The following is a 19,251-nucleotide window of genomic DNA, read 5'->3' as shown; positions in this document are numbered from 1 at the left end:
ACATGAATAAAATAAAAAATCCCCATTGGAATCTGTCTGTTTTAAACTAGAAATGTCACTTTTTTTGCACTGGATGCTTCTCAAACCTTCATAACCGCTGATGTCACACCTCTGCATCTTTGGTGAAATGCGGCAGAGCGAGAACAATGTTTGTCAAAACATGACACATCCCGAAAATCAGTCTTCTCATACAAATGGCTGTAGCTTCCGAACGGTTTGACCTACAAAATTGTTTGACCATTCCATGGAAAGGGGAGACTCTCACAAACACAATGTCGTTCTCAGTTTTGCTCTACGACCCCCACAAGGGTCACGACACTCGTCTGAAGGTAATCTATGTACCGGTTAAAATGAAAGATTTTTTAACCAAGGAAGAAATGAATAAATGCTGTGCGATGCTGAACCCACGAGTGCAGAGCACAATGGATTAGCAATCCATTGCCTTTATCACTCATCCACCTTGGTCTGCACTCCAAACTGTTTCCCAAGAACCGCCTCTTTCAGATTGTTAAAGGCTCTACACATGGGCTCGTCCGGGATTTGAACCCGGGACCTCTCGCACCCGAAGCGAGAATCATACCCCTAGACCAACGAGCCATTTTATCAAAGGCATTTTTATTGCAGTCGCCAGCAATGACGGTGAGGATTTGGATTGACAGGTCGATGGTGCCAGGCCACAGTGAATAACGTGAGTGTTGGTGGTATACTTGTGAGCATAGCTGTCTTCCAAGCAGTTGACCAGGTTTTAGTTCAAATACTCTGTAATTCATCTGCTGAGTCTTTCAGATTCAATCTTCATTAGCTGTAACAGCAAGAAACAAATGAAGAAAGAGCTAATGTAGATTAAAAAAATTAAAAAGTAGACATCAAAATCAATTGGATCTCATTTCATTTGATCCGATTGACGCACCGGTACATGAATAAAATAAAAAATCCCCATTGGAATCTGTCTGTTTTAAACTAGAAATGTCACTTTTTTTGCACTGGATGCTTCTCAAACCTTCATAACCGCTGATGTCACACCTCTGCATCTTTGGTGAAATGCGGCAGAGCGAGAACAATGTTTGTCAAAACATGACACATCCCGAAAATCAGTCTTCTCATACAAATGGCTGTAGCTTCCGAACGGTTTGACCTACAAAATTGTTTGACCATCTCAGTTTTGCTCTACGACCCCCACAAGGGTCACGACACTCGTCTGAAGGTAATCTATGTACCGGTTAAAATGACAGATTTTTTAACCAAGGAAGAAATGCTGTGCGATGCTGAACCCACGAGTGCAGAGCACAATGGATTAGCAATCCATTGCCTTTATCACTCATCCACCTTGGTCTGCACTCCAAACTGTTGCCCAAGAACCGCCTATTTCAGATTGTTAAAGGCTCTACACATGGGCTCGTCCGGGATTTGAACCCGGGACCTCTCGCACCCGAAGCGAGAATCATACCCCTAGACCAACGAGCCATTTTATCAAAGGCATTTTTATTGCAGTCGCCAGCAATGACGGTGAGGATTTGGATTGACAGGTCGATGGTGCCAGGCCACAGTGAATAACGTGAGTGTTGGTGGTATACTTGTGAGCATAGCTGTCTTCCAAGCAGTTGACCAGGTTTTAGTTCAAATACTCTGTAATTCATCTGCTGAATCTTTCAGATTCAATCTTCATTAGCTGTAACAGCAAGAAACAAATGAAGAAAGAGCTAATGTAGATTAAAAAAATTAAAAAGTAGACATCAAAATCAATTGGATCTCATTTCATTTGATCCGATTGACGCACCGGTACATGAATAAAATAAAAAATCCCCATTGGAATCTGTCTGTTTTAAACTAGAAATGTCACTTTTTTTGCACTGGATGCTTCTCAAACCTTCATAACCGCTGATGTCACACCTCTGCATCTTTGGTGAAATGCGGCAGAGCGAGAACAATGTTTGTCAAAACATGACACATCCCGAAAATCAGTCTTCTCATACAAATGGCTGTAGCTTCCGAACGGTTTGACCTACAAAATTGTTTGACCATCTCAGTTTTGCTCTACGACCCCCACAAGGGTCACGACACTCGTCTGAAGGTAATCTATGTACCGGTTAAAATGACAGATTTTTTAACCAAGGAAGAAATGAATAAATGCTGTGCGATGCTGAACCCACGAGTGCAGAGCACAATGGATTAGCAATCCATTGCCTTTATCACTCATCCACCTTGGTCTGCACTCCAAACTGTTGCCCAAGAACCGCCTATTTCAGATTGTTAAAGGCTCTACACATGGGCTCGTCCGGGATTTGAACCCGGGACCTCTCGCACCCGAAGCGAGAATCATACCCCTAGACCAACGAGCCATTTTATCAAAGGCATTTTTATTGCAGTCGCCAGCAATGACGGTGAGGATTTGGATTGACAGGTCGATGGTGCCAGGCCACAGTGAATAACGTGAGTGTTGGTGGTATACTTGTGAGCATAGCTGTCTTCCAAGCAGTTGACCAGGTTTTAGTTCAAATACTCTGTAATTCATCTGCTGAATCTTTCAGATTCAATCTTCATTAGCTGTAACAGCAAGAAACAAATGAAGAAAGAGCTAATGTAGATTAAAAAAATTAAAAAGTAGACATCAAAATCAATTGGATCTCATTTCATTTGATCCGATTGACGCACCGGTACATGAATAAAATAAAAAATCCCCATTGGAATCTGTCTGTTTTAAACTAGAAATGTCACTTTTTTTGCACTGGATGCTTCTCAAACCTTCATAACCGCTGATGTCACACCTCTGCATCTTTGGTGAAATGCGGCAGAGCGAGAACAATGTTTGTCAAAACATGACACATCCCGAAAATCAGTCTTCTCATACAAATGGCTGTAGCTTCCGAACGGTTTGACCTACAAAATTGTTTGACCATCTCAGTTTTGCTCTACGACCCCCACAAGGGTCACGACACTCGTCTGAAGGTAATCTATGTACCGGTTAAAATGACAGATTTTTTAACCAAGGAAGAAATGAATAAATGCTGTGCGATGCTGAACCCACGAGTGCAGAGCACAATGGATTAGCAATCCATTGCCTTTATCACTCATCCACCTTGGTCTGCACTCCAAACTGTTGCCCAAGAACCGCCTATTTCAGATTGTTAAAGGCTCTACACATGGGCTCGTCCGGGATTTGAACCCGGGACCTCTCGCACCCGAAGCGAGAATCATACCCCTAGACCAACGAGCCATTTTATCAAAGGCATTTTTATTGCAGTCGCCAGCAATGACGGTGAGGATTTGGATTGACAGGTCGATGGTGCCAGGCCACAGTGAATAACGTGAGTGTTGGTGGTATACTTGTGAGCATAGCTGTCTTCCAAGCAGTTGACCAGGTTTTAGTTCAAATACTCTGTAATTCATCTGCTGAATCTTTCAGATTCAATCTTCATTAGCTGTAACAGCAAGAAACAAATGAAGAAAGAGCTAATGTAGATTAAAAAAATTAAAAAGTAGACATCAAAATCAATTGGATCTCATTTCATTTGATCCGATTGACGCACCGGTACATGAATAAAATAAAAAATCCCCATTGGAATCTGTCTGTTTTAAACTAGAAATGTCACTTTTTTTGCACTGGATGCTTCTCAAACCTTCATAACCGCTGATGTCACACCTCTGCATCTTTGGTGAAATGCGGCAGAGCGAGAACAATGTTTGTCAAAACATGACACATCCCGAAAATCAGTCTTCTCATACAAATGGCTGTAGCTTCCGAACGGTTTGACCTACAAAATTGTTTGACCATCTCAGTTTTGCTCTACGACCCCCACAAGGGTCACGACACTCGTCTGAAGGTAATCTATGTACCGGTTAAAATGACAGATTTTTTAACCAAGGAAGAAATGAATAAATGCTGTGCGATGCTGAACCCACGAGTGCAGAGCACAATGGATTAGCAATCCATTGCCTTTATCACTCATCCACCTTGGTCTGCACTCCAAACTGTTGCCCAAGAACCGCCTCTTTCAGATTGTTAAAGACTCTACACATGGGCTCGTCCGGGATTTGAACCCGGGACCTCTCGCACCCGAAGCGAGAATCATACCCCTAGACCAACGAGCCGTTTTATCAAAGGCATTTTTATTGCAGTCACCAGTAATGACGGTGAGGATTTGGATTGACAGGTCGATGGTGCCAGGCCACAGTGAATAACGTGAGTGTTGGTGGTATACTTGTGAGCATAGCTGTCTTCCAAGCAGTTGACCAGGTTTTAGTTAAAATACTCTGTAATTCATCTGCTGAGTCTTTCAGATTCAATCTTCATTAGCTGTAACAGCAAGAAACAAATGAAGAAAGAGCTAATGTAGATTAAAAAAATTCAAAAGTAGACATCAAAATCAATTGGATCTCATTTCATTTGATCCGATTGACGCACCGGTACATGAATAAAATAAAAAATCCCCATTGGAATCTGTCTGTTTTAAACTAGAAATGTCACTTTTTTTGCACTGGATGCTTCTCAAACCTTCATAACCGCTGATGTCACACCTCTGCATCTTTGGTGAAATGCGGCAGAGCGAGAACAATGTTTGTCAAAACATGACACATCCCGAAAATCAGTCTTCTCATACAAATGGCTGTAGCTTCCGAACGGTTTGACCTACAAAATTGTTTGACCATCTCAGTTTTGCTCTACGACCCCCACAAGGGTCACGACACTCGTCTGAAGGTAATCTATGTATTGGTTAAAATGACAGATTTTTTAACCAAGGAAGAAATGAATAAATGCTGTGCGATGCTGAACCCACGAGTGCAGAGCACAATGGATTAGCAATCCATTGCCTTTATCACTCATCCACCTTGGTCTGCACTCCAAACTGTTGCCCATGAACCGCCTCTTTCAGATTGTTAAAGGATCTACACATGGGCTCGTCCGGGATTTGAACCCGGGACCTCTCGCACCCGAAGCGAGAATCATACCCCTAGACCAACGAGCCGTTTTATCAAAGGCATTTTTATTGCAGTCACCAGTAATGACGGTGAGGATTTGGATTGACAGGTCGATGGTGCCAGGCCACAGTGAATAACGTGAGTGTTGGTGGTATACTTGTGAGCATAGCTGTCTTCCAAGCAGTTGACCAGGTTTTAGTTCAAATACTCTGTAATTCATCTGCTGAGTCTTTCAGATTCAATCTTCATTAGCTGTAACAGCAAGAAACAAATGAAGAAAGAGCTAATGTAGATTAAAAAAATTAAAAAGTAGACATCAAAATCAATTGGATCTCATTTCATTTGATCCGATTGACGCACCGGTACATGAATAAAATAAAAAATCCCCATTGGAATCTGTCTGTTTTAAACTAGAAATGTCACTTTTTTTGCACTGGATGCTTCTCAAACCTTCATAACCGCTGATGTCACACCTCTGCATCTTTGGTGAAATGCGGCAGAGCGAGAACAATGTTTGTCAAAACATGACACATCCCGAAAATCAGTCTTCTCATACAAATGGCTGTAGCTTCCGAACGGTTTGACCTACAAAATTGTTTGACCATCTCAGTTTTGCTCTACGACCCCCACAAGGGTCACGACACTCGTCTGAAGGTAATCTATGTACCGGTTAAAATGACAGATTTTTTAACCAAGGAAGAAATGAATAAATGCTGTGCGATGCTGAACCCACGAGTGCAGAGCACAATGGATTAGCAATCCATTGCCTTTATCACTTATCCACCTTGGTCTGCACTCCAAAATGTTGCCCAAGAACCGCCTCTTTCAGATTGTTAAAGGATCTACACATGTGCTCGTCCGGGATTTGAACCCGGGACCTCTCGCACCCGAAGCGAGAATCATACCCCTAGACCAACGAGCCGTTTTATCAAAGGCATTTTTATTGCAGTCACCAGTAATGACGGTGAGGATTTGGATTGACAGGTCGATGGTGCCAGGCCACAGTGAATAACGTGAGTGTTGGTGGTATACTTGTGAGCATAGCTGTCTTCCAAGCAGTTGACCAGGTTTTAGTTAAAATACTCTGTAATTCATCTGCTGAGTCTTTCAGATTCAATCTTCATTAGCTGTAACAGCAAGAAACAAATGAAGAAAGAGCTAATGTAGATTAAAAAAATTAAAAAGTAGACATCAAAATCAATTGGATCTCATTTCATTTGATCCGATTGACGCACCGGTACATGAATAAAATAAAAAATCCCCATTGGAATCTGTCTGTTTTAAACTAGAAATGTCACTTTTTTTGCACTGGATGCTTCTCAAACCTTCATAACCGCTGATGTCACACCTCTGCATCTTTGGTGAAATGCGGCAGAGCGAGAACAATGTTTGTCAAAACATGACACATCCCGAAAATCAGTCTTCTCATACAAATGGCTGTAGCTTCCGAACGGTTTGACCTACAAAATTGTTTGACCATCTCAGTTTTGCTCTACGACCCCCACAAGGGTCACGACACTCGTCTGAAGGTAATCTATGTACCGGTTAAAATGAAAGATTTTTTAACCAAGGAAGAAATGAATAAATGCTGTGCGATGCTGAACCCACGAGTGCAGAGCACAATGGATTAGCAATCCATTGCCTTTATCACTCATCCACCTTGGTCTGCACTCCAAACTGTTGCCCAAGAACCGCCTCTTTCAGATTGTTAAAGGATCTACACATGGGCTCGTCCGGGATTTGAACCCGGGACCTCTCGCACCCGAAGCGAGAATCATACCCCTAGACCAACGAGCCATTTTATCAAAGGCATTTTTATTGCAGTCACCAGTAATGACGGTGAGGATTTGGATTGACAGGTCGATGGTGCCAGGCCACAGTGAATAACGTGAGTGTTGGTGGTATACTTGTGAGCATAGCTGTCTTCCAAGCAGTTGACCAGGTTTTAGTTAAAATACTCTGTAATTCATCTGCTGAGTCTTTCAGATTCAATCTTCATTAGCTGTAACAGCAAGAAACAAATGAAGAAAGAGCTAATGTAGATTAAAAAAATTCAAAAGTAGACATCAAAATCAATTGGATCTCATTTCATTTGATCCGATTGACGCACCGGTACATGAATAAAATAAAAAATCCCCATTGGAATCTGTCTGTTTTAAACTAGAAATGTCACTTTTTTTGCACTGGATGCTTCTCAAACCTTCATAACCGCTGATGTCACACCTCTGCATCTTTGGTGAAATGCGGCAGAGCGAGAACAATGTTTGTCAAAACATGACACATCCCGAAAATCAGTCTTCTCATACAAATGGCTGTAGCTTCCGAACGGTTTGACCTACAAAATTGTTTGACCATCTCAGTTTTGCTCTACGACCCCCACAAGGGTCACGACACTCGTCTGAAGGTAATCTATGTACCGGTTAAAATGACAGATTTTTTAACCAAGGAAGAAATGAATAAATGCTGTGCGATGCTGAACCCACGAGTGCAGAGCACAATGGATTAGCAATCCATTGCCTTTATCACTTATCCACCTTGGTCTGCACTCCAAAATGTTGCCCAAGAACCGCCTCTTTCAGATTGTTAAAGGATCTACACATGGGCTCGTCCGGGATTTGAACCCGGGACCTCTCGCACCCGAAGCGAGAATCATACCCCTAGACCAACGAGCCGTTTTATCAAAGGCATTTTTATTGCAGTCACCAGTAATGACGGTGAGGATTTGGATTGACAGGTCGATGGTGCCAGGCCACAGTGAATAACGTGAGTGTTGGTGGTATACTTGTGAGCATAGCTGTCTTCCAAGCAGTTGACCAGGTTTTAGTTAAAATACTCTGTAATTCATCTGCTGAGTCTTTCAGATTCAATCTTCATTAGCTGTAACAGCAAGAAACAAATGAAGAAAGAGCTAATGTAGATTAAAAAAATTAAAAAGTAGACATCAAAATCAATTGGATCTCATTTCATTTGATCCGATTGACGCACCGGTACATGAATAAAATAAAAAATCCCCATTGGAATCTGTCTGTTTTAAACTAGAAATGTCACTTTTTTTGCACTGGATGCTTCTCAAACCTTCATAACCGCTGATGTCACACCTCTGCATCTTTGGTGAAATGCGGCAGAGCGAGAACAATGTTTGTCAAAACATGACACATCCCGAAAATCAGTCTTCTCATACAAATGGCTGTAGCTTCCGAACGGTTTGACCTACAAAATTGTTTGACCATCTCAGTTTTGCTCTACGACCCCCACAAGGGTCACGACACTCGTCTGAAGGTAATCTATGTACCGGTTAAAATGAAAGATTTTTTAACCAAGGAAGAAATGAATAAATGCTGTGCGATGCTGAACCCACGAGTGCAGAGCACAATGGATTAGCAATCCATTGCCTTTATCACTCATCCACCTTGGTCTGCACTCCAAACTGTTGCCCAAGAACCGCCTCTTTCAGATTGTTAAAGGATCTACACATGGGCTCCTCCGGGATTTGAACCCGGGACCTCTCGCACCCGAAGCGAGAATCATACCCCTAGACCAACGAGCCATTTTATCAAAGGCATTTTTATTGCAGTCACCAGTAATGACGGTGAGGATTTGGATTGACAGGTCGATGGTGCCAGGCCACAGTGAATAACGTGAGTGTTGGTGGTATACTTGTGAGCATAGCTGTCTTCCAAGCAGTTGACCAGGTTTTAGTTAAAATACTCTGTAATTCATCTGCTGAGTCTTTCAGATTCAATCTTCATTAGCTGTAACAGCAAGAAACAAATGAAGAAAGAGCTAATGTAGATTAAACAAATTCAAAAGTAGACATCAAAATCAATTGGATCTCATTTCATTTGATCCGATTGACGCACCGGTACATGAATAAAATAAAAAATCCCCATTGGAATCTGTCTGTTTTAAACTAGAAATGTCACTTTTTTTGCACTGGATGCTTCTCAAACCTTCATAACCGCTGATGTCACACCTCTGCATCTTTGGTGAAATGCGGCAGAGCGAGAACAATGTTTGTCAAAACATGACACATCCCGAAAATCAGTCTTCTCATACAAATGGCTGTAGCTTCCGAACGGTTTGACCTACAAAATTGTTTGACCATCTCAGTTTTGCTCTACGACCCCCACAAGGGTCACGACACTCGTCTGAAGGTAATCTATGTACCGGTTAAAATGATAGATTTTTTAACCAACCAGATTTTTTCACCGCCTCTTTCAGATTGTTAAAGGCTCTACACATGGGCTCGTCCGGGATTTGAACCCGGGACCTCTCGCACCCGAAGCGAGAATCATACCCCTAGACCAACGAGCCATTTTATCAAAGGCATTTTTATTGCAGTCACCAGTAATGACGGTGAGGATTTGGATTGACAGGTCAATGGTGCTAGGCCACAGTGAATAACGTGAGTGTTGGTGGTATACTTGTGAGCATAGCTGTCTTCCAAGCAGTTGACCAGGTTTTAGTTCAAATACTCTGTAATTCATCTGCTGAGTCTTTCAGATTCAATCTTCATTAGCTGTAACAGCAAGAAACAAATGAAGAAAGAGCTAATGTAGATTAAAAAAATTAAAAAGTAGACATCAAAATCAATTGGATTTCATTTCATTTGATCCGATTGACGCACCGGTACATGAATAAAATAAAAAATCCCCATCGGAATCTGTCTGTTTTAAACTAGAAATGTCACTTTTTTTGCACTGGATGCTTCTCAAACCTTCATAACCGCTGATGTCACACCTCTGCATCTTTGGTGAAATGCGGCAGAGCGAGAACAATGTTTGTCAAAACATGACACATCCCGAAAATCAGTCTTCTCATACAAATGGCTGTAGCTTCCGAACGGTTTGACCTACAAAATTGTTTGACCATCTCAGTTTTCCTCTACGACCCCCACAAGGGTCACGACACTCGTCTGAAGGTAATCTATGTACCGGTTAAAATGATAGATTTTTTAACCAAGGAAGAAATGAATAAATGCTGTGCGATGCTGAACCCACGAGTGCAGAGCACAATGGATTAGCAATCCATTGCCTTTATCACTCATCCACCTTGGTCTGCACTCCAAACTGTTCCCCAAGAACCACCTCTTTCAGATTGTTAAAGGCTCTACACATGGGCTCGTCCGGGATTTGAACCCAGGACCTCTCACACCCGAAGCGAGAATCATACCCCTAGACCAACGAGCCGTTTTATCAAAGGCATTTTTATTGCAGTCGCCAGTAATGACGGTGAGGATTTGGATTGACAGGTCGATGGTGCCAGGCCACAGTGAATAACGTGAGTGTTGGTGGTATACTTGTGAGCATAGCTGTCTTCCAAGCAGTTGACCAGGTTTTAGTTAAAATACTCTGTAATTCATCTGCTGAGTCTTTCAGATTCAATCTTCATTAGCTGTAACAGCAAGAAACAAATGAAGAAAGAGCTAATGTAGATTAAACAAATTCAAAAGTAGACATCAAAATCAATTGGATCTCATTTCATTTGATCCGATTGACGCACCGGTACATGAATAAAATAAAAAATCCCCATTGGAATCTGTCTGTTTTAAACTAGAAATGTCACTTTTTTTGCACTGGATGCTTCTCAAACCTTCATAACCGCTGATGTCACACCTCTGCATCTTTGGTGAAATGCGGCAGAGCGAGAACAATGTTTGTCAAAACATGACACATCCCGAAAATCAGTCTTCTCATACAAATGGCTGTAGCTTCCGAACGGTTTGACCTACAAAATTGTTTGACCATCTCAGTTTTGCTCTACGACCCCCACAAGGGTCACGACACTCGTCTGAAGGTAATCTATGTACCGGTTAAAATGATAGATTTTTTAACCAACCAGATTTTTTCACCGCCTCTTTCAGATTGTTAAAGGCTCTACACATGGGCTCGTCCGGGATTTGAACCCGGGACCTCTCGCACCCGAAGCGAGAATCATACCCCTAGACCAACGAGCCATTTTATCAAAGGCATTTTTATTGCAGTCACCAGTAATGACGGTGAGGATTTGGATTGACAGGTCAATGGTGCTAGGCCACAGTGAATAACGTGAGTGTTGGTGGTATACTTGTGAGCATAGCTGTCTTCCAAGCAGTTGACCAGGTTTTAGTTCAAATACTCTGTAATTCATCTGCTGAGTCTTTCAGATTCAATCTTCATTAGCTGTAACAGCAAGAAACAAATGAAGAAAGAGCTAATGTAGATTAAAAAAATTAAAAAGTAGACATCAAAATCAATTGGATTTCATTTCATTTGATCCGATTGACGCACCGGTACATGAATAAAATAAAAAATCCCCATCGGAATCTGTCTGTTTTAAACTAGAAATGTCACTTTTTTTGCACTGGATGCTTCTCAAACCTTCATAACCGCTGATGTCACACCTCTGCATCTTTGGTGAAATGCGGCAGAGCGAGAACAATGTTTGTCAAAACATGACACATCCCGAAAATCAGTCTTCTCATACAAATGGCTGTAGCTTCCGAACGGTTTGACCTACAAAATTGTTTGACCATCTCAGTTTTCCTCTACGACCCCCACAAGGGTCACGACACTCGTCTGAAGGTAATCTATGTACCGGTTAAAATGATAGATTTTTTAACCAAGGAAGAAATGAATAAATGCTGTGCGATGCTGAACCCACGAGTGCAGAGCACAATGGATTAGCAATCCATTGCCTTTATCACTCATCCACCTTGGTCTGCACTCCAAACTGTTCCCCAAGAACCACCTCTTTCAGATTGTTAAAGGCTCTACACATGGGCTCGTCCGGGATTTGAACCCAGGACCTCTCACACCCGAAGCGAGAATCATACCCCTAGACCAACGAGCCGTTTTATCAAATGCATTTTTATTGCAGTCGCCAGTAATGACGGTGAGGATTTGGATTGACAGGTCGATGGTGCCAGGCCACAGTGAATAACGTGAGTGTTGGTGGTATACTTGTGAGCATAGCTGTCTTCCAAGCAGTTGACCAGGTTTTAGTTCAAATACTCTGTAATTCATCTGCTGAGTCTTTCAGATTCAATCTTCATTAGCTGTAACAGCAAGAAACAAATGAAGAAAGAGCTAATGTAGATTAAAAAAATTAAAAAGTAGACATCAAAATCAATTGGATTTCATTTCATTTGATCCGATTGACGCACCGGTACATGAATAAAATAAAAAATCCCCATCGGAATCTGTCTGTTTTAAACTAGAAATGTCACTTTTTTTGCACTGGATGCTTCTCAAACCTTCATAACCGCTGATGTCACACCTCTGCATCTTTGGTGAAATGCGGCAGAGCGAGAACAATGTTTGTCAAAACATGACACATCCCGAAAATCAGTCTTCTCATACAAATGGCTGTAGCTTCCGAACGGTTTGACCTACAAAATTGTTTGACCATCTCAGTTTTCCTCTACGACCCCCACAAGGGTCACGACACTCGTCTGAAGGTAATCTATGTACCGGTTAAAATGATAGATTTTTTAACCAAGGAAGAAATGAATAAATGCTGTGCGATGCTGAACCCACGAGTGCAGAGCACAATGGATTAGCAATCCATTGCCTTTATCACTCATCCACCTTGGTCTGCACTCCAAACTGTTCCTCAAGAACCACCTCTTTCAGATTGTTAAAGGCTCTACACATGGGCTCGTCCGGGATTTGAACCCAGGACCTCTCACACCCGAAGCGAGAATCATACCCCTAGACCAACGAGCCGTTTTATCAAAGGCATTTTTATTGCAGTCGCCAGTAATGACGGTGAGGATTTGGATTGACAGGTCGATGGTGCCAGGCCACAGTGAATAACGTGAGTGTTGGTGGTATACTTGTGGGCATAGCTGTCTTCCAAGCAGTTGACCAGGTTTTAGTTCAAATACTCTGTAATTCATCTGCTGAGTCTTTCAGATTCAATCTTCATTAGCTGTAACAGCAAGAAACAAATGAAGAAAGAGCTAATGTAGATTAAAAAAATTCAAAAGTAGACATCAAAATTAATTGGATCTCATTTCATTTGATCCGATTGACGCACCGGTACATGAATAAAATAAAAAATCCCCATCGGAATCTGTCTGTTTTAAACTAGAAATGTCACTTTTTTTGCACTGGATGCTTCTCAAACCTTCATAACCGCTGATGTCACACCTCTGCATCTTTGGTGAAATGCGGCAGAGCGAGAACAATGTTTGTCAAAACATGACACATCCCGAAAATCAGTCTTCTCATACAAATGGCTGTAGCTTCCGAACGGTTTGACCTACAAAATTGTTTGACCATCTCAGTTTTGCTCTACAACCCCCACAAGGGTCACGACACTCGTCTGAAGGTAATCTATGTACCGGTTAAAATGACAGATTTTTTAACCAAGGAAGAAATGAATAAATGCTGTGCGATGCTGATTCCACGAGTGCAGAGCACAATGGATTAGCAATCCATTGCCTTTATCACTCATCCACCTTGGTCTGCACTCCAAACTGTTGCCCAAGAACCACCTCTTTCAGATTGTTAAAGGCTCTACACATGGGCTCGTCCGGGATTTGAAACCAGGACCTCTCGCACCCGAAGCGAGAATCATACCCCTAGACCAACGAGCCGTTTTATCAAAGGCATTTTTATTGCAGTCGATGGTGACAGGCCACAGTGAATAACGTGAGTGTTGGTGGTATACTTGTGAGCATAGCTGTCTTCCAAGCAGTTGACCAGGTTTTAGTTCAAATACTCTGTAATTCATCTGCTGAGTCTTTCAGATTCAATCTTCATTAGCTGTAACAGCAAGAAACAAATGAAGAAAGAGCTAATGTAGATTAAAAAAATTAAAAAGTAGACATCAAAATTAATTGGATCTCATTTCATTTGATCCGATTGACGCACCGGTACATGAATAAAATAAAAAATCCCCATCGGAATCTGTCTGTTTTAAACTAGAAATTTCACTTTTTTTGCACTGGATGCTTCTCAAACCTTCATAACCGCTGATGTCACACCTCTGCATCTTTGGTGAAATGCGGCAGAGCGAGAACAATGTTTGTCAAAACATGACACATCCCGAAAATCAGTCTTCTCATACAAATGGCTGTAGCTTCCGAACGGTTTGACCTACAAAATTGTTTGACCATCTCAGTTTTGCTCTACGACCCCCACAAGGGTCACGACACTCGTCTGAAGGTAATCTATGTACCGGTTAAAATGACAGATTTTTTAACCAAGGAAGAAATGAATAAATGCTGTGCGATGCTGAACCCACGAGTGCAGAGCACAATGGATTAGCAATCCATTGCCTTTATCACTCATCCACCTTGGTCTGCACTCCAAACTGTTGCCCAAGAACCGCCTATTTCAGATTGTTAAAGGCTCTACACATGGGCTCGTCCGGGATTTGAACCCGGGACCTCTCGCACCCGAAGCGAGAATCATACCCCTAGACCAACGAGCCATTTTATCAAAGGCATTTTTATTGCAGTCGCCAGCAATGACGGTGAGGATTTGGATTGACAGGTCGATGGTGCCAGGCCACAGTGAATAACGTGAGTGTTGGTGGTATACTTGTGAGCATAGCTGTCTTCCAAGCAGTTGACCAGGTTTTAGTTCAAATACTCTGTAATTCATCTGCTGAATCTTTCAGATTCAATCTTCATTAGCTGTAACAGCAAGAAACAAATGAAGAAAGAGCTAATGTAGATTAAAAAAATTAAAAAGTAGACATCAAAATCAATTGGATTTCATTTCATTTGATCCGATTGACGCACCGGTACATTAATAAAATAAAAAATCCCCATTGGAATCTGTCTGTTTTAAACTAAAAATGTCGCTTTTTTTGCACTGGATGCTTCTCAAACCTTCATAACCGCTGATGTCACACCTCTGCATCTTTGGTGAAATGCGGCAGAGCGAGAACAATGTTTGTCAAAACATGACACATCCCGAAAATCAGTCTTCTCATACAAATGGCTGTAGCTTCAGAACGGTTTGACCTACAAAATTGTTTGACCATCTCAGTTTTGCTCTACGACCCCCACAAGGGTCACGACACTCGTCTGAAGGTAATCTATGTACCGGTTAAAATGACAGATTTTTTAACCAAGGAAGAAATGAATAAATGCTGTGCGATGCTGAACCCACGAGTGCAGAGCACAATGGATTAGCAATCCATTGCCTTTATCACTCATCCACCTTGGTCTGCACTCCAAACTGTTGCCCAAGAACCGCCTCTTTCAGATTGTTAAAGGATCTACACATGGGCTCGTCCGGGATTTGAACCCGGGACCTCTCGCACCCGAAGCGAGAATCATACCCCTAGACCAACGAGCCGTTTTATCAAAGGCATTTTTATTGCAGTCACCAGTAATGACGGTGAGGATTTGGATTGACAGGTCGATGGTGCCAGGCCACAGTGAATAACGTGAGTGTTGGTGGTATACTTGTGAGCATAGCTGTCTTCCAAGCAGTTGACCAGGTTTTAGTTAAAATACTCTGTAATTCATCTGCTGAGTCTTTCAGATTCAATCTTCATTAGCTGTAACAGCAAGAAACAAATGAAGAAAGAGCTAATGTAGATTAAAAAAATTAAAAAGTAGACATCAAAATCAATTGGATCTCATTTCATTTGATCCGATTGACGCACCGGTACATGAATAAAATAAAAAATCCCCATTGGAATCTGTCTGTTTTAAACTAGAAATGTCACTTTTTTTGCACTGGATGCTTCTCAAACCTTCATAACCGCTGATGTCACACCTCTGCATCTTTGGTGAAATGCGGCAGAGCGAGAACAATGTTTGTCAAAACATGACACATCCCGAAAATCAGTCTTCTCATACAAATGGCTGTAGCTTCCGAACGGTTTGACCTACAAAATTGTTTGACCATCTCAGTTTTGCTCTACGACCCCCACAAGGGTCACGACACTCGTCTGAAGGTAATCTATGTACCGGTTAAAATGACAGATTTTTTAACCAAGGAAGAAATGAATAAATGCTGTGCGATGCTGAACCCACGAGTGCAGAGCACAATGGATTAGCAATCCATTGCCTTTATCACTCATCCACCTTGGTCTGCACTCCAAACTGTTGCCCAAGAACCGCCTCTTTCAGATTGTTAAAGGCTCTACACATGGGCTCGTCCGGGATTTGAACCCGGGACCTCTCGCACCCGAAGCTAGAATCATACCCCTAGACCAACGAGCCGTTTTATCAAAGGCATTTTTATTGCAGTCACCAGTAATGACGGTGAGGATTTGGATTGACAGGTCGATGGTGCCAGGCCACAGTGAATAACGTGAGTGTTCGTGGTATACTTGTGAGCATAGCTGTCTTCCAAGCAGTTGACCAGGTTTTAGTTCAAATAATCTGTAATTCATCTGCTGAGTCTTTCAGATTCAATCTTCATTAGCTGAAACAGCAAGAAACAAATGAAGAAAGAGCTAATGTAGATTAAAAAAATTTAAAAGTAGACATCAAAATCAATTGGATCTCATTTCATTTGATCCGATTGACGCACCGGTACATGAATAAAATAAAAAATCCCCATTGGAATCTGTCTGTTTTAAACTAGAAATGTCACTTTTTTTGCACTGGATGCTTCTCAAACCTTCATAACCGCTGATGTCACACCTCTGCATCTTTGGTGAAATGCGGCAGAGCGAGAACAATGTTTGTCAAAACATGACACATCCCGAAAATCAGTCTTCTCATACAAATGGCTGTAGCTTCCGAACGGTTTGACCTACAAAATTGTTTGACCATCTCAGTTTTGCTCTACGACCCCCACAAGGGTCACGACACTCGTCTGAAGGTAATCTATGTACCGGTTAAAATGACAGATTTTTTAACCAAGGAAGAAATGAATAAATGCTGTGCGATAATGAACCCACGAGTGCAGAGCACAATGGATTAGCAATCCATTGCCTTTATCACTCATCCACCTTGGTCTGCACTCCAAACTGTTGCCCAAGAACCGCCTCTTTCAGATTGTTAAAGGATCTACACTTGGGCTCGTCCGGGATTTGAACCCGGGACCTCTCGCACCCGAAGCGAGAATCATACCCCTAGACCAACGAGCCGTTTTATCAAAGGCATTTTTATTGCAGTCACCAGTAATGACGGTGAGGATTTGGATTGACAGGTCGATGGTGCCAGGCCACAGTGAATAACGTGAGTGTTGGTGGTATACTTGTGAGCATAGCTGTCTTCCAAGCAGTTGACCAGGTTTTAGTTAAAATACTCTGTAATGCATCTGCTGAGTCTTTCAGATTCAATCTTCATTAGCTGTAACAGCAAGAAACAAATGAAGAAAGAGCTAATGTAGATTAAAAAAATTAAAAAGTAGACATCAAAATCAATTGGATCTCATTTCATTTGATCCGATTGACGCACCGGTACATGAATAAAATAAAAAATCCCAATTGGAATCTGTCTGTTTTAAACTAGAAATGTCACTTTTTTTGCACTGGATGCTTCTCAAACCTTCATAACCGCTGATGTCACACCTCTGCATCTTTGGTGAAATGCGGCAGAGCGAGAACAATGTTTGTCAAAACATGACACATCCCGAAAATCAGTCTTCTCATACAAATGGCTGTAGCTTCCGAACGGTTTGACCTACAAAATTGTTTGACCATCTCAGTTTTGCTCTACGACCCCCACAAGGGTCACGACACTCGTCTGAAGGTAATCTATGTACCGGTTAAAATGACAGATTTTTTAACCAAGGAAGAAATGAATAAATGCTGTGCGATGCTGACCCCACGAGTGCAGAGCACAATGGATTAGCAATCCATTGCCTTTATCACTCATCCACCTTGGTCTGCACTCCAAACTGTTGCCCAAGAACCGCCTCTTTCAGATTGTTAAAGGCTCTACACATGGGCTCGTCCGGGATTTGAACCCGGGACCTCTCGCACCCGAAGCGAGAATCATACCCCTAGACCAACGAGCCGTTTTATCAAAGGCATTTTTATTGCAGTCACCAGTAATGACGGTGAGGATTTGGATTGACAGGTCGATGGTGCCAGGCCACAGTGAATAACGTGAGTGTTCGTGGTATACTTGTGAGCATAGCTGTCTTCCAAGCAGTTGACCAGGTTTTAGTTCAAATAATCTGTAATTCATCTGCTGAGTCTTTCAGATTCAATCTTCATTAGCTGAAACAGCAAGAAACAAATGAAGAAAGAGCTAATGTAGATTAAAAAAATTTAAAAGTAGACATCAAAATCAATTGGATCTCATTTCATTTGATCCGATTGACGCACCGGTACATGAATAAAATAAAAAATCCCCATTGGAATCTGTCTGTTTTAAACTAGAAATGTCACTTTTTTTGCACTGGATGCTTCTCAAACCTTCATAACCGCTGATGTCACACCTCTGCATCTTTGGTGAAATGCGGCAGAGCGAGAACAATGTTTGTCAAAACATGACACATCCCGAAAATCAGTCTTCTCATACAAATGGCTGTAGCTTCCGAACGGTTTGACCTACAAAATTGTTTGACCATCTCAGTTTTGCTCTACGACCCCCACAAGGGTCACGACACTCGTCTGAAGGTAATCTATGTACCGGTTAAAATGACAGATTTTTTAACCAAGGAAGAAATGAATAAATGCTGTGCGATAATGAACCCACGAGTGCAGAGCACAATGGATTAGCAATCCATTGCCTTTATCACTCATCCACCTTGGTCTGCACTCCAAACTGTTGCCCAAGAACCGCCTCTTTCAGATTGTTAAAGGATCTACACTTGGGCTCGTCCGGGATTTGAACCCGGGACCTCTCGCACCCGAAGCGAGAATCATACCCCTAGACCAACGAGCCGTTTTATCAAAGGCATTTTTATTGCAGTCACCAGTAATGACGGTGAGGATTTGGATTGACAGGTCGATGGTGCCAGGCCACAGTGAATAACGTGAGTGTTGGTGGTATACTTGTGAGCATAGCTGTCTTCCAAGCAGTTGACCAGGTTTTAGTTAAAATACTCTGTAATGCATCTGCTGAGTCTTTCAGATTCAATCTTCATTAGCTGTAACAGCAAGAAACAAATGAAGAAAGAGCTAATGTAGATTAAAAAAATTAAAAAGTAGACATCAAAATCAATTGGATCTCATTTCATTTGATCCGATTGACGCACCGGTACATGAATAAAATAAAAAATCCCAATTGGAATCTGTCTGTTTTAAACTAGAAATGTCACTTTTTTTGCACTGGATGCTTCTCAAACCTTCATAACCGCTGATGTCACACCTCTGCATCTTTGGTGAAATGCGGCAGAGCGAGAACAATGTTTGTCAAAACATGACACATCCCGAAAATCAGTCTTCTCATACAAATGGCTGTAGCTTCCGAACGGTTTGACC

General features: G+C 41.9%; 22 non-coding genes across 22 annotated transcripts; all 22 read right to left on the bottom strand.

Annotated features, from left to right (window-relative positions):
* Nucleotides 1-525: 525 nt before the first annotated feature.
* Nucleotides 526-597, bottom strand: trnap-cgg. The gene has a single exon. It is a non-coding gene; the product is annotated as a tRNA-Pro (tRNA).
* A 795-nt stretch (nt 598-1,392) lies between these two features.
* trnap-cgg lies at nt 1,393-1,464 on the bottom strand. Its single transcript has one exon. It is a non-coding gene; the product is annotated as a tRNA-Pro (tRNA).
* An 803-nt stretch (nt 1,465-2,267) lies between these two features.
* Nucleotides 2,268-2,339, bottom strand: trnap-cgg. The gene has a single exon. It is a non-coding gene; the product is annotated as a tRNA-Pro (tRNA).
* Nucleotides 2,340-3,142: 803 nt separating this feature from the next.
* On the bottom strand, nt 3,143-3,214 carry trnap-cgg. The gene has a single exon. It is a non-coding gene; the product is annotated as a tRNA-Pro (tRNA).
* Nucleotides 3,215-4,017: 803 nt separating this feature from the next.
* trnap-cgg lies at nt 4,018-4,089 on the bottom strand. The gene has a single exon. It is a non-coding gene; the product is annotated as a tRNA-Pro (tRNA).
* Nucleotides 4,090-4,892: 803 nt separating this feature from the next.
* Nucleotides 4,893-4,964, bottom strand: trnap-cgg. Its single transcript has one exon. It is a non-coding gene; the product is annotated as a tRNA-Pro (tRNA).
* Nucleotides 4,965-5,766: 802 nt separating this feature from the next.
* trnap-cgg lies at nt 5,767-5,839 on the bottom strand. The gene has a single exon. It is a non-coding gene; the product is annotated as a tRNA-Pro (tRNA).
* Nucleotides 5,840-6,642: 803 nt separating this feature from the next.
* trnap-cgg lies at nt 6,643-6,714 on the bottom strand. Its single transcript has one exon. It is a non-coding gene; the product is annotated as a tRNA-Pro (tRNA).
* An 803-nt stretch (nt 6,715-7,517) lies between these two features.
* On the bottom strand, nt 7,518-7,589 carry trnap-cgg. Its single transcript has one exon. It is a non-coding gene; the product is annotated as a tRNA-Pro (tRNA).
* An 803-nt stretch (nt 7,590-8,392) lies between these two features.
* On the bottom strand, nt 8,393-8,464 carry trnap-cgg. Its single transcript has one exon. It is a non-coding gene; the product is annotated as a tRNA-Pro (tRNA).
* A 695-nt stretch (nt 8,465-9,159) lies between these two features.
* On the bottom strand, nt 9,160-9,231 carry trnap-cgg. Its single transcript has one exon. It is a non-coding gene; the product is annotated as a tRNA-Pro (tRNA).
* Nucleotides 9,232-10,034: 803 nt separating this feature from the next.
* Nucleotides 10,035-10,106, bottom strand: trnap-cgg. Its single transcript has one exon. It is a non-coding gene; the product is annotated as a tRNA-Pro (tRNA).
* Nucleotides 10,107-10,801: 695 nt separating this feature from the next.
* Nucleotides 10,802-10,873, bottom strand: trnap-cgg. Its single transcript has one exon. It is a non-coding gene; the product is annotated as a tRNA-Pro (tRNA).
* An 803-nt stretch (nt 10,874-11,676) lies between these two features.
* On the bottom strand, nt 11,677-11,748 carry trnap-cgg. Its single transcript has one exon. It is a non-coding gene; the product is annotated as a tRNA-Pro (tRNA).
* Nucleotides 11,749-12,551: 803 nt separating this feature from the next.
* trnap-cgg lies at nt 12,552-12,623 on the bottom strand. The gene has a single exon. It is a non-coding gene; the product is annotated as a tRNA-Pro (tRNA).
* An 803-nt stretch (nt 12,624-13,426) lies between these two features.
* Nucleotides 13,427-13,498, bottom strand: trnap-cgg. Its single transcript has one exon. It is a non-coding gene; the product is annotated as a tRNA-Pro (tRNA).
* A 767-nt stretch (nt 13,499-14,265) lies between these two features.
* Nucleotides 14,266-14,337, bottom strand: trnap-cgg. The gene has a single exon. It is a non-coding gene; the product is annotated as a tRNA-Pro (tRNA).
* An 803-nt stretch (nt 14,338-15,140) lies between these two features.
* On the bottom strand, nt 15,141-15,212 carry trnap-cgg. The gene has a single exon. It is a non-coding gene; the product is annotated as a tRNA-Pro (tRNA).
* An 803-nt stretch (nt 15,213-16,015) lies between these two features.
* Nucleotides 16,016-16,087, bottom strand: trnap-cgg. The gene has a single exon. It is a non-coding gene; the product is annotated as a tRNA-Pro (tRNA).
* An 803-nt stretch (nt 16,088-16,890) lies between these two features.
* On the bottom strand, nt 16,891-16,962 carry trnap-cgg. The gene has a single exon. It is a non-coding gene; the product is annotated as a tRNA-Pro (tRNA).
* Nucleotides 16,963-17,765: 803 nt separating this feature from the next.
* Nucleotides 17,766-17,837, bottom strand: trnap-cgg. Its single transcript has one exon. It is a non-coding gene; the product is annotated as a tRNA-Pro (tRNA).
* An 803-nt stretch (nt 17,838-18,640) lies between these two features.
* trnap-cgg lies at nt 18,641-18,712 on the bottom strand. Its single transcript has one exon. It is a non-coding gene; the product is annotated as a tRNA-Pro (tRNA).
* Nucleotides 18,713-19,251: the final 539 nt, after the last annotated feature.

The sequence above is a fragment of the Oncorhynchus mykiss genome, chromosome 15 (genome assembly GCF_013265735.2).
Source record: "Oncorhynchus mykiss isolate Arlee chromosome 15, USDA_OmykA_1.1, whole genome shotgun sequence".
In the NCBI taxonomy this organism is placed as follows: Eukaryota; Metazoa; Chordata; class Actinopteri; order Salmoniformes; family Salmonidae; genus Oncorhynchus; species Oncorhynchus mykiss.
Note: the sequence above shows the minus strand (reverse complement) of the source record. Positions and strands in the feature narration are given on the sequence as shown.